The 14441-nt window shown below is 40.5% G+C and overlaps 1 protein-coding gene across 1 annotated transcript in view; it reads right to left on the bottom strand.

The window, feature by feature from the left end:
* The window catches only part of LOC138443495 (cytochrome c-like), a 62472-nt gene that overhangs the window by 20741 nt on the left and 27290 nt on the right, over positions 1-14441 (bottom strand). The window lies entirely within an intron of this gene.

Consider the following 14441-nt stretch of genomic DNA (forward strand, 5'->3'; position numbering starts at 1 on the left):
CACTCCAGTATTCTTGCCTGGAGAATCCCATGGATGGAGGAGTTTGGTGGGCTACAGTCTATGGGTCGCAAAGAGTCGGACACGACTAAGTGACTTCACTTTCACTTTAATAAACACTATGTATTAGGCTTGGATTAAGCATTTTACTTTCGTGGTTTCATTTATCTTAGTCAACAATCCTGTGAGATAGGTATTTTCCTAATTTGACAGGTAAGAACTCTTAGGTGCAGAAAGCCTAAATAACTTGCCCAAGGACACACAACTCTTAAGTGAAAGGTATGGAATTCAAGTCTATCTTTTAATAATTAAGGCTTCTTGTCTCTCGGTGAGTCATACTGTTTTCCACCAGAAAATGGGAAGACAGGGCTGCTCTTTCCAATGACCTTGCTTGCTCTGCCCTTCTCCCCTCTCCTGGATATCTCCTACTCATCCTTGATTAACAGTCATATCCTCAGGGAGCCATCCTCACCTTCTTGCCCTCTTGAAAGCTCTCACAGCACTGTGGATTTCTTATTTGCAGCACCTGTCACCACTGAAATTTATATTTGTTCATGTGATCATTTGGTCAATGTCTGTCTTCTCCTCCCTAGACTGTCAGCTGCATGAGAGAGGTCATTTTGCCCCATTAAATCTCCAGCATTTAGAAAACAGTTCTTGATAGTGAGTGATCAATACATGTTTATTGGTTGGTTTAATAGGTCCTTTTATCTTTATTTCGTAGAGTTACAGATTCTCAGAGTCAGAAGTCACCACAACTTCTAACTAACCCACATTCATCTGTAAAAAGTCCTGTAGAATTATTCTAACCAGCTGGTCCACCAACTGTTCTTAAAGCATCTTTGAACCATGCTGACTGCTAGTGCCATTGTTCAGGGAAACCCCCCAGAAAAGCCTTCATCTAAGTCTTGTCTTTGAGCTGCCTATGTCCAGTGTGCCTGGGATTATCCTCATCTGATCATTCTGTCCACATTCTATGGAATGTAAGTACATCATATTTAGTACTCAGGATAAAGATCTGAACTTTATATGTTTTCTGATCACATTTATTAGACTCTAAATTAAGATGCTTTTGAACTATGGTATTAGAGAAGACTCTTGCGAGTCTTTTGGACTGCAAAAAGATTGAAGCAGTCAATCCTAAAGGAAATGAGTCCTGAATATTCATTGGAAGGACTGATGCTGAAGCTGAAACTCCAATACTTTGGCCACCTGACGTGAAGAACTGACTCATTGGAAAAGACCCTGATGCTGGGAAAGATTGAAGGCAGAAGGAGAAGGGGATGACAGAGTATGAGATGGTTGGGTGGCATCACCAGCTCGATGGATGTTAGTTTGAGCAAGCTCTGGGAGTTGGTGATGGACAGGGAAGCCTAGAGTGCTGCAGTCCACGGGATCACAAAGAGTAGTACATGACTGAGTGACTGAACTGAAACTAAGATTCTAACTTTATCTCCTCTATGGTTGATATGGAGTTTGAAGAAATCTTTAACTTTTATTTAAAATATGTATAAGAGGGAATTCCCTGGTGGTTTAGTGAGTAGGACTCTGTACTTCCAATGCAGGGGACATGGGTTCTATCCCCGGTGGGAAAACTAAGATCCTGCAAGTCTTGCGGTGCTGCCAAACAAAATAAATAAATAAAATAAATAAATAAAATAAAATATGTGTAAGAAAGTAATTATTTGATCACTGTCCAGTATTTCCCAAGTCCCTGTGCTGGGCCCTTCTCTTCCATGCCACTCTACTTTCCAGCATTACTGGAAGCCAAGGATTCTCATTCCCTCTGCTGAGGGACTGGTATGAAGCTTACAGGTATCTTGGATAGTAAAAAAAAAAAATAAAAATTACATTGGGAAGTATTGATGGAGTTCAGTAAAGACTTGAAAGTGAAAGTGAAGTAATGCCCTACTCTTTGCGACCCATCAACAGTAGCCTACCAGGCTCCGTTGTCCATGGGATTTTCCAGGCAAGAATACTGGAGTGGCCTGCCATTTCCTTCTCCAGGGGATCTTCCCAACCCAGGGATCGAACCCAGGTCTCCTGCATTGCAGAGAGATGCTTTACCGTCTGAGCCACCAGGGAAGTCCAGAAATGAGGTGTAAGTAAATGTGCTTAGGTTGGACAATCCACAGGTAGTGAGAAGATGCCTGTTGATAGAAGGATTAGCAAAGCAGCTCTTTTCTTTTTCTTTAAAAATGTCTTTTATTGGAGTATAGCTACTTTACAATGTTGTGTTAGTTTTTGCTGTTCAAAGAATTGAATCAGCTGTAAGTATACAAATACTGCCCCTCTTTTGGACCTCTCTCCCGCCTTCCCCCATCCCACCTCTCTAGGCCATCAGAGAGCACTGAGCTGAGCTCCCCGTGTTATGCAGCAGCCTCCCACTAGCTAGCTCTCACATGCAGTAGTGTATGTGTGTCAATGTTTCTCTCCCAGTGGGCCTCACCTTCCCTTTCCCCCCTATGTCCACACGTTCATTCTTTACAAGAAGATGTGGTATAAATACGCAATGGAATATTACTCAGTCACAAAAAGGGAAGAAATTGGGTCATGTTGGTGACTTGGCCTTTCATCTAATCTCTTTCTGTTTCTATGTCACGGTCTCTGGGCTCTCAAGATGTCTCTTTGATTTGCAAAAGCCTGCTTCAGAGTTACAAAGCTGAACATGTACCATTCTTTTCTTTTATTCTCAATCTAATCTTTCTACTCTCTTTGAGATAATGTGGCCAAATGAAAGAGAGTGGGAGGATAAAAGGACAAAATTAATTTTTAAAGATATTATCCTGTTATAATTGTATTGCTGCGAAGCCCTATCTGTATTTGTGCCATTTCTTTTGGCCTCAAGAACAGGATTCAGATATTTTTAAATGGAGGTATTTTTGGTGTTAAAGAAAGAGATTGTTTTCTGTAAAGGAAATTTCCATTTTAATTTCCAAAAGAATTGCTCAATACAAAAATATTAGCAAAGTGTTGGACACAACTGAGCGACTAACAGTTTCATTTTACTGTACCAGGTCAGCTACAAATCTTGGGTGAAATTCATTTCAGGCTGTTGGCAAATAGCACTTATTGTCAAGCTTTAACTCAGCTTTGCCTCTACTATGTGCTCTCAGGTTGATAAGGGGAAATGATTGTGGAAAGAGAACATTTATGGAAAAAAACTTTGAAAATCAGTTTCCTTTCATGCAAATGGTTAATGGAATAAGATTTTTAATCATTTAGTCTAGAAGCACTCTGGAATTCTACTTGATTCTGCTGCTCGAGTTCTTGAATCATTTGATAGTTTATGGATATTCCTCCTTTCCCTCTCCAGTCCGGGCAGAAATGTACTACACTGGGTTCTAATCATTGGCTGCATTAAGATCAGAGGTATGAAGGTCCCAAAAAAATGGCTCCTCCTTAACACCTTAGCACTCAGAGAATGGCAATCAGAATAAATGTGTATACTTTGTCAACTATACTGACAATTATATAAGAAAAGCTTTCCATCTTTATAAATGGAAATGCAAGGAAAATTGTATCATTGGCTGGCTTTCTTCACAAACCTGCTTGGTAAGTCTACTTGTTATCACAAACTTTTGCTATACTTTGGTTTGGAAAATAATCCTCTCATTGAATTGCAAAAAATACTTTAAAGTTTTAACATGTATAAATCATGTGTAATAAAGTTTATGTAGTTGAACTTCAGAAAATTAAGTGCAGGAATACCATTGCACTTTTAGTTTCAAATGCTACACTCATTTTCTGAAAATTTCAAGAACTAATCAGAAATTAACATCAGGTTCTAAATTCACCTGTTAGAAGAAGTCTGGACAATTTATGTTTAGAGTGCATTTCCCGCCCGCCCCCTCCCCACCAGAATTCAACTTAGCTTCTTGCTCTTAGTGACCGGCTCTCTCAAATGTAGAGAGTTCTGCCCACATTTGAAGTTAGGCTATGACTACATAGGTAATTACTTTATAGATGTTCTCTGCTTAACAGTAAATAGTTTTTCCCTTATCCATGTAGAACGCTTATATGTTATTTGCTGAAAAGATCTCAAAAACATTATAAACATGTAGGTTGCCTTTGTGAACAAAATCAGTTTCCAAACTACTCTTCTACAGAGTAATCTGGTCCAATTCACTGTAGATAGGTTTATATATTTAGTATTTTTCACTTGTAGTCAAAGAAACCTCAAGATCATTCCTGACTGTGGCGGGTCTCCAGCAGCTTTATTAGCAATGCTGGGGTTTGTGTTTATTAAAATAATTAAATATCTTATCTTTATGTACAAAGAAATATTGTTGTTGTTTAGCCTCTAAGTTGTGTTCAGCCTCTAAGTTGTGTTCAGCTCTTTTGCTCCTCTGTCCATGGGGTTTCCAAGGCAAGAATACTGGAATAGGTTGCCATTTTCGTCTCCAGAGGATCTTCTGACCCAGGCATCAAACCCTTGTCTCCTGCACTGGCAGGCAGATTATTTACTACTGAGGCACACAGGAAGCTCTTACAAAGAAGTATCAAGGTATAGCTTATAAGTGCTGTGAAAGCAATCATTGGTATTCAAGCAAACCACCTTGTCTGTGATTATTTGGTAACAGTCACAGGTTTCCATTCCTCCAGTGGCCAGGCAAGTGTGCGAGGCCGGCTGGCTGCAGACTGGCCACCGGAGAGGTATGCGTTCTTTCCAAAGAGAGTAGGGGTTTATTTCTTTACTAATGTTTTTTAACTTTGGGTGCAGTTGCTTTACAACGTTGTGTTCATTTCCTCTGAATCAGCTATACGTATACATACATCGTCTCCCTCTTTGACCTCTCTCCACTCCCACCCTCTGTCCCACTGAACTAGGTCATCGACTAGCTCCCAGTGCTGTATAGCATGTTTCCACTAACTATCTGTTTTACACATGGCAGTGTTTATGTCAATCCCAATCTCCCAGTTAATACCAGTCCATACCAATCCCTCCCACCGTACTGGTTCCACACGTTCATTCTCTACAGTTGTGTCTCTCTTCCAAGCACAGGGCTTCTTAATATTGACAGCAGCCACACAGAAAAGTGAGTCCAAAATGCTGTCTATCACATTTGCTGGTTCTACTGGAGAACCCTCAAACTCAGATTTCTATTTGAAATCTCTGGATTAAAAACAAAAATGGCATGTGGGTCAATTGTCCTCAGGCTACCTGTTTTTAGACTCTGATATACACCTGTATTAATTCATTGCTTTGCTTGTTTACTAAACAGACTAGGATTCCCTTCATGACAGATCATGTCTTAGCAGTTTTGGTTTTCCCAAAGCCTAGAGTCTAGTGTCTGGCACGTAGACAAATATTTGCTAATAAACTGAAATGATCTCTAGATAAATGAGAGCCAAAGAAGGGTGCTTTTTTTTTTTTTTTTTTTTTTTTAGAGCTGGACAAAGCTATTAAATCTTGTGGACACTTTGGAAAGTTAAACATTTACAACTATTATAAACCATGTCCATCCTTTTTAGCTATCTGCAGACTTCAAAGCTCACTTCTATGGATGTGTTTTGTCAAGAGAAGATTAGGTTTGGCTTTATGTATGCTTTTGGAGAAAAAGATAGACAAAGAGTCTTAAAGAATTTGTGTAAGAAGATTAAAGGAACAGGCATTGGCTGAAATCCCATTACTATTTAGATTATTATAATTTGTTGGGATATTAAGAATATTATGGCTGAATTAACAAATTACTTTGATTTAGTCAGAATTTGCTCACAAAGTGAAAACATGATAAAATGAAAAAGAATTCAGAGGATTTCTTCAGTTCCTCTAGTGCTCTGAAAACTGAGGTGATGAACCAAGGACTCAAGGAAACTGACCAGGTGCATGTGTAACTTCGGCTGTGATTTTTTATAATTCCCTTGCCATTGCTACAAGTGGGTAGGTAAGCCCTCTCAAGTTTGGGATTCCCTGGTGGCTCAGTGGTAAAGAATCTGCCTGCCAATGCAGTACACACAGGTTTGATCCTTGGATGGGGAAGATCCTTTGGAGGCAACCCACTCCAGTATTCTTGACTGGAAAATCCCATGGACAGAGGAGCCTGGTAGGCTACAGTCCATGGAATCACAGAAGAGTCAGACATGACTTAGTGACTAAACAACAAACCCTCTTAAGCTCCTGAATTATCCAAGTCAACATTGTCTTATTTCCCAACTGGGACTTTTAGGGAATTTGTCAGGATTTTGCAACACCCTGACCTTGAGCATAAGGCACCTCCAGGTGGGGATTTGGATTGGGGTGGGTACTGTTATTGGAATTAGCCACGTTGTACAGATGAATAAATAGAAGTTTAGACATGATAAACCTAGACTTCAGTCTAGATCAGTCTTCATCCAAAGAACATGCTAGTAACCACTATACCATTCTGCATTCTGATTCTTACACTTTCAGAAGTCTGGCCCATCTCCTGACTACTCCTTGCCCTGTGCTACCTTATGTAAGTAGTTCACACAAGAAAATAGAATGGTAGGCAAAAAAGATCAATCAGGATTAAAAGGGTCACTACATTACCTTTCAAACACAATAAAAATTATTAGAAAAATGGAGAAATCTACAACTGTAATGAGGGATTTTAAAATTTATGTTAAAGAATGATAGATCATATTGAAAATGTGGAATCTTTTGAAGAATCTTGCATATAGAAAATATGCCTCCTTTTCAAGTATTTAGTATATATTAGTTTATATAGGAAAATGAAAGTTTAAATATAAATTATTACAAAATCAAGATCATACAAAGCACTTTCTGAAGACAGTGCAACTAAATATCAATTTATCAGTTAAAAATTTCCATTTATTTGAAAATTTAAAAATCAGACCTAAATAATTCATCATTCAAAAAGGACCCAATGTTGATAGTGGGAGATTTTGTGTGTGTGGGGTCAGGGGATACATGGAGACTCTATTCTCCACTCAATTTTGCCATGAACCTAAATGTTCTCTAAGAAATAAAGTTTGTTAATATTTAGAAAAGGATACACACATGTATTCTCACAATGAAAATGATGAAAACTTTGGGGTTGAATGACATTGAAAGTCTGTCTAAAATAGAGAAAAAATCAATTATTTCCTCACTAGACAGCCATGACCACTCTACAAAATCTTGTGTATATTCTGTTATAGCAAATGTTTACTCTGCCAAGCTTTGTGCTTAACATTATTATATTTAATTCTCATAGTATCTCTATGAGATAAGAACTACAATTATCTTTATTTTAAGATGAGAAAAGATTGCTTTGCTCAAACGTCTAACAGTGGGAATTAGCCTTACATAAAATCTAGGTTTTCTAATTACCTACCATCCATCATCCATATGGTCCACTACTGCCTGAGCGTGCATGTGTGCTAAGTCGCTTCATTTGGGTCTGAGTCTTTGTGACCATATGGAAAGTAGCCCACCAGGCTCTTCTGTCAATGGGATTCTCCAGGCAAGAATCCTGGAGTGGGTTGCCATGCCCTGCTCCAGGGGATCTTCCAGACCCAGGAATCCAATTTGCATCTCCAATGTCTCCTTCCTTGGCAGGTGGATTTTTAGCACTGTACCACCTGGGAAAGAAACCTTTCTAAAGAGTGGGAGTGGTTGCCTCTGAGGCCTTCACCATGTGAACTGAGATGACCTGGCATTGTAGAACACCAGCCCCAAGAACACTTATTGTATTTCCTAGTTGTGAGTATCAGCCATGTGAGATCTCCGCCTGGTGCATCTTCTCCATTTCTTCTCTGAGAAAGCTTCTTTGATGTGCTTCTCATGAGCACAAGCCACTTGCCATGTGTTTTCTGGGATCCCTTTCCATTGTCTTATAGATACTTTCACTGTATTTCCTTATGCCACCACTAGGTAGCATTTTAAGAATTTCCACATAGTCCTGCTGCACCCAGCTTTAATGATGAAGACTTAGAGGGAACTCTGCTAAGATTCTACAGGCTACCCATGTCACTGTTCAATGTCCAATCTTTTTTTAAAAAGCATTTTTAAAAATTTTTATTAAATTTTTTTTTGATTGCACTGGATCTTTGTTGCTGTGTGCAGGCTTTCTCTAGTTTTGGCGGGGGCTTCTCTCTAGTTGCGGTGCCCAGGCTTCTCACTGTAGAGGCATCTCTTGTTGAGGAGTACAGGCTCTAGTCTCATGGCCTTCAGTGGTTGTGGCAACGGGCTTAGCTGCTCCACAGCACGTGGAATCCTCCCGGACGAGGGATGGAACCTGTGTTCCCTGTATTGGCAGGTGGATTCTTATCCACTGTACCAACAGGAAAGTCCCTTATGTTCATTCTTGCTGCTCACCTTGGATGTGACACCTCATACAGCCACAATTTGAACAGTCTTCCAGCACCATTTCAGTTTTCCTGAATACCAGACCACCTTACCTGCCTCCTGAGAAATCTGTATGCATGTCAAGAAGCAACAGTTAGAGCCAGACATGGAACAACAGACTGGTTCCAAACTGGGAAAGGAGTCAAGGCTGTATATTGTCACCCTGCTTATTTAACTTATATGCAGAATACATCATGTGAAATGCTGAGTCGGGTGAAGCACAAGCTGGAATCAAGATTGCTGGGAGAAATATCAATACTCTCAGATATGCAGATGATAGCACCCTTATGGCAGAAAGTGAAGAAAAACTAAAGAGCCTCTTGATGAAAGTGAAAGAGGAGAGTGAAAAAGTTGGCTTAAAACTCAACATTCAGAAAACTAAGATATGGCACCTGGTCCCATCACTTCCTGGCAACTAGATGGGGAAACAATGGAAACCATGAAAGACTATTTTTGGGGGGCTTCAAAATCACTGCAGATGGTTACTGCAGCCATGAAATGAAAAGACACTTGCTCCTTGGAAGAAAAGCTATGACCAACCTAGATAGCATGTTAAAAAGCAGATGTTGCTTTGCTGACAAAGATCTGTCTAGTCAAAGCTATGGTTTTTCTAGTAGTCATGTATGGATGTGAGAGTTAGACTATAAAGAAAGCCGAACACCCAAGAATTGATGCTTTTGAACTCTGTTGTTGAAGAGGACTCTTGAGAGTCACTTGAAATGCAAGGAGATCAAATTAGTCAATCCTAAAGGAAATCAGTCCTGAATATTCATTGAAGGGCTGATGCTGAAGCTGAAACTCCAATACTTTGGCCACCTGATGTGAAGAACTGACTCACTGGAAAAGACCCTGTTGCTGGGAAAGATTGAAGGCAAGAGATGGTTGGATGGCATCACTGACTCGAGGGACACGAGTTTGAGCAAGGTCCGGGAGTTGGCGATGGACAGGGGAGCCTGGAGTGCTGCAGTCCAGGGGGCTGCAATGAGTCAGACACAACTGAGCAATTGACTCCCTTGCCCACCTCTCAAGTCTGCACTTTTTGTGATAAACACCCCTGATTGCTCCATATAACTTTCCTCCCTGAGTGCTACCTGCTTTTACTGGGTTCACACCAACCCTCAGAGTGGGGCCTAGCCAGAAATCCAGATCTAATGTACTGGTTAGGCTCGCAGGCACTGGAAGCAGGCGGACCTGGGGCTGAAATCAAGCTATAGAACCTTCTAGATGTCAAGTTATCAACATGTACTGTGCTTAGTCACTCAGTCGTGTTAGACTCTTTGCAACCCTGTGGACTGTAGCCCACCTGGCTCCTCTGTCCATGGGGATTCTCCAGGCAAGAATACTGGAGTAGGTTGCCATGTCCTCCAGGGGACAGAGGGATCGAACCCAGGGATCTTTCCAACCCAGGGATCGAACCCAGTTGTCCCACTTGCAAGTGGATTCTTTACCAACTGAGCCACTAGGGAAGTCCCAGAATAGTGGAGTGGGTAGCCTATCCCTTCTCCAGGGGAACCTCCTGACCCAGGAATCAAACTGGGGTCTCTTGTGTTGCAGGCTGATTCTTTACCAGCTGAGCTACCAAGGAAGCCCTGTTATCAACATATATAAGTGTAAGTTTCATCTTCTATATAATGGGATTATTATTATATGGGTTTGCTATGAAGAGTAAATGAGATAGAGCAAATGCCTAGGCCAATGCCTGGCCCATGGTAAACACCCAAAGAATGGAAGCACTAGTGTTAATGTTATCATGTCCCCATGGTCATCCTATGTCTCTAGCCCTTTAGTTTTCACCAGCCATGGAGACATAGTCAGTATATAAAAAAATGGTATTTAATAGAGAACAGATATAATAAAACAATGAGGCAAAGTCAAATTTAATAAAGTCTACGTAGTTTAAAGTAATAAAATGTTCCTCAGGGTATAATAAAATTATAAAATTATAAAGATAGAAGGGGGTCTTAAAAGTAACCAAATCCAATCCCTCACTTTATGTATGAGACCATGAGACCCAGAAAGGTTGAACAACCTTCTCCGAGCTCCTCCGCTGACTGAACAGGTGTGTTGCAGTGTGCATCCTTGCCTGCCTTTGGCTGGGATGGTTTCCTCTACTATGTATGTTCTTGATAATGGTGCAGTTGAGATTTATCTTTTGGGCTTGGCCTAATGACTGGGATTATGATACAGAAATAGAAAATAAAAATCCCTCGGTTGTACCTTCTAGGCTTTCCAATGAAATGGAAGAATCTGCAGGAACAAAAAGAGACATGCTTACAAAGTATTGGGGACCTAGTCTTTCAGTCATGGAGCCCATATTTGTTCCCCTTACCAGCAGACAGGGTTTGATTCCAGAGTATGTGTTCCTACATTTAAATGTTATGTTCAGTAAAAGAACAAAAAGACTCAAAGAGTTCCTTGCAAAAATAATTAGAAAATTACTATGATGATACACAAGAGGAGTTTTGTTGTATCCTTGCATTCCAGAACTGTGAGGTTAGAAAGTAGGAAATGGAAAAACAAGACCCTATGACAGGCCACTGCTGAAAGTAGGCTTGGGTGGTGCCAAACATCAGGTTTAAAGGTTGCTCATTGTTGTTTCTCTTGAACTATTCCTTCGATCTCTTTGTCTCTTGCTAATTATTATGCCTAGACAAATATGATTATCAAATTTTAATTGCACCATCACAGGCACCTTATAAATGAAGATAATAAAATAGCAATTGCAATCTGCTTTGGTAATTTTTGGACTGTAACTGTGCCTTAATTTGTACAAATGAAATGCATTTTGTTTGTCTTCAGAGTAGTTATTATTATATCCAACTCTGTTTTTAGATTACCCATTCTAGTACTGTTTTTCTAAAAACTTTGTTGGTGCATACTAATACCATAATAATTTTTATCTTTCAATATTTATATTCAAGCAGTTTTGCCAATTAAACTTGGTTGTTATGCACACTGTTTATTTACTTATTCACTCACTCATTCATTCATTCAATAAAATGATCAGAGTGCCTACTCTCTTTCAGGCACAGTATTAATCCCCTGGTGATACAGAAGTAAATAATAGCACCATACTCATTCTTTTGGCTTAAATTGATCACAACCCATATGCTGGTGACTTTCAGATCTCCATTTCAAAACTTGTCTTCATCTTCTCCTCTGAGTTTTAGGTCCATACATATTCAAATATCTACTGGACAATTTTACTCATTTATTTTCCTCAAAATCTATGTGTCCCAAACTGAACTTATTTTCTTTCTCTTAAAACTGCTCTTTACATGCAAACATTCCCAATTATTAGAATGATACCTATGATCCTAATCTAGAAATTTGGGATTATCTCTGACTGCCTCTCCTACATGTCTTGTTTTCTAGTAAGTCAATGAATCCTGTCAATTCTACCTCATAAGCAGTTTTAAAATTTGTCTACATTTCTTCACCCCTACTGGTACTTCTACTTTCACCTGCTCTCATCTCTCACTTGGATTAGTAATAGTGTCCTCATTTGTGTCCCTACATCTAACCTCTTTCTGACCTCCCAACCACTCCACTCACATACGTTGCCCAGCAATCATTCTAAAAGGTGAGTCTGATCATGTCGCTCTTTCCTTATAACTGATCAATGGCCTTCCTATTATTTGGGGGGTAAAACCCCAAATTCCATAAACAAGGTTTCTGCAGTCTTCTGCTAGCTGGAGCCTCTACCATCTCTCCAATGTGGTGCCTTGCCAGTCTGTTTCCATTTGTAGTGAACTCGTTTCCCTACAAAGGCCTGTGCGCTCTCATTCTTAGGTCTTCTGTGGGCTGACTCTCTTCCTGGATCATGCCTCAGCCTCAACTGAAGGAAGGCTCACTGGACAAACCTTTCCTGACCTTCTGGCTTGTGTTAAGAGCTCCATAACTCACTGATCCTTCTTCTTTCTCTCTTATGGAGACACCCATTTTCTTGTTATTTCTCCCTTTTAGACTATAAGAACTGGAGAGTAGAAAATTTGTCTAAGCTGCCCACTATTGTATGAAATATACTCAATAAATATTGGTTGAGTAAATGAATGAGACCGACAAAATAAATGTTATCTATGATTGAAGCCCTAATAGAGGTATTCATAGAATGCTAGGGAACCCAAATGAAGGACGTGTGCTCTGGGGTTAGGATTCCACGAACACATATACTGCTCTGAGCACAGTGCATAACACACAGTAAACTCAGTTTGAAGGACCGGTTAGATCAGTGAGAACTAATAGGCCTTTCATGGCAAGTTTTGCCACCCCAAGGTATGCCTCTTTGGCAAACGGTTACTGTGAGTTGATTTTTTTGAGAAACAGCAGACAGAGAAGAAACTTTGAAAACAGAGTAGAAGTTACCCTTCCGTAAGGAAAGCTTGGGCTTTCCCAATGGCTCAGCGGGTAAAAGAATCTGCCTGTAATGTACGAGACACAGGAGATGCGAGTTTGATTCTTGGGTTGGAAAGATCCCCTGGAGGAGGAAATGGCAGCCCACTCCAGTATTCTTGCCTGGAAAACCCATGGACAGAGGAGCCTGGTGGGGTCACAAAGAATCGGACATGATTAAGCATGCACACACAAGGGAAATTCATATGTATAGAGAAAATCTCCATGTATTAGGGTCTCTCTTTTTTTCCCTTTCCCTACCAGGGAGAGAAAAAAGACTCTAAACCACCAGATGAATGGTGATTTTTAAAAAGGTAGATCTGCATAATGACCCTCCTGCTCAAGGTTATCTCCCCATCACTGGCCTCCCCCACACCATTTTTTTTAAGTTTCAGTGGTGTTTAAGCTTGAATTCTAAAGCCACATTTTTCAGAGTTATATATTTTCCCCTGGGTATATCTCATCTATATGTAAGATATATATGTTAATAAACTTCTGTTTGTTTTTATTAATCTGTCTTTTGTTACAGCTCAGAAGTTAGATGGATAGAGGGAAAATTAAGGTTTCCTCCCTTATGATGAGAAGAAGGGCATTCCAGGAGGAGTCAGCACAGGTAAAACAAGGCAGGTGTGAGTAGGCTACGGGAACTACTCACTGTTTTACACAGTTGGAAAAAAGAGCACAGGTTGCTGGGCAAGGAGGATACAAATGGAGGCAGGATCTGATCATAAACTATGTGTTATAAAACCAAGGAGTTTGAATGTTATTCTGCCAGCTGTGGGATTCAGGCCAAGAAATGACATATATTTTGGAAAAAACTCCACGGCTGCATTTGGAGGGAGGGATTTGATGGACGGAGGTAGGGGATTCAGTATTGGTGGATTAGATTCGACTAATCAGTGAGGAGGTTAGAGCAACACTTCAAGCCAGAGGTGATAAAAGCCTAAATAAGACCCTGATGCTGGGAAAGATCGAAGGCAGAAGGAGAAGAGGGTGACAGAGGATGAGATGGTTGGATGTTATCACCGATGTAATGGACTTGAACTTGGGCAAACTCTGGGAGATGGTGAAGGACAGGGAAGCCTGGCAGCTGCAGTCCATGGGGTCACGAAGAACTGGACAAGACTTGGCAACTGAATAACAACGTAGGTAGTGGCAATGAAGATAGGACTTGGCGATCGAGGGATAAGGAAGGGTTAGGGAGCAGGGAGGGTCTTGGATCATTCCTAGGATTCTGGTTCCGGTGAATTCATGCATGGTGTCACTTCTTTGAGAGATCAGGCTGGTTGGAGGGGAAGATGAAGAAGGTAATGGCTTATATGGGATATGGAGACACTTGCCAAAGAAGCAACAAGACAGTGGTTAGATTCCCATATCAACACCACAGGAGGTGGCCAAGGAGGCTCAACTCTGAGTCCCAGACTAATTCCCTGAACACCATCAAGTCCTCAACTATTTAGACAAAACCACACAATGTCTTAGATTTCCTTGTCTCTTGAAGACTTCAAAATTCTCAGTGAAAAGAGGAATAAAGGAAGAAAAAATGAAAACGACCTATGGGTGAAGTGGCCTGACAGGTGTGAGAAGCTGACAGGTAATACTGAGGTGAGAGTGAGGATCAAGTGGTGATTTATTTGGCCAGATGAAAGAACACGGATAATAAGGAAGAGTGGGGACTCTGAAGGAAGGATCAGCAGTAGGGCAGGACCTGAGGATGTAGGTGAAATCTTGTAATGGA

This window comes from Ovis canadensis, chromosome 1 (genome assembly GCF_042477335.2).
Source record: "Ovis canadensis isolate MfBH-ARS-UI-01 breed Bighorn chromosome 1, ARS-UI_OviCan_v2, whole genome shotgun sequence".
NCBI lineage: Eukaryota > Metazoa > Chordata > Mammalia > Artiodactyla > Bovidae > Ovis > Ovis canadensis.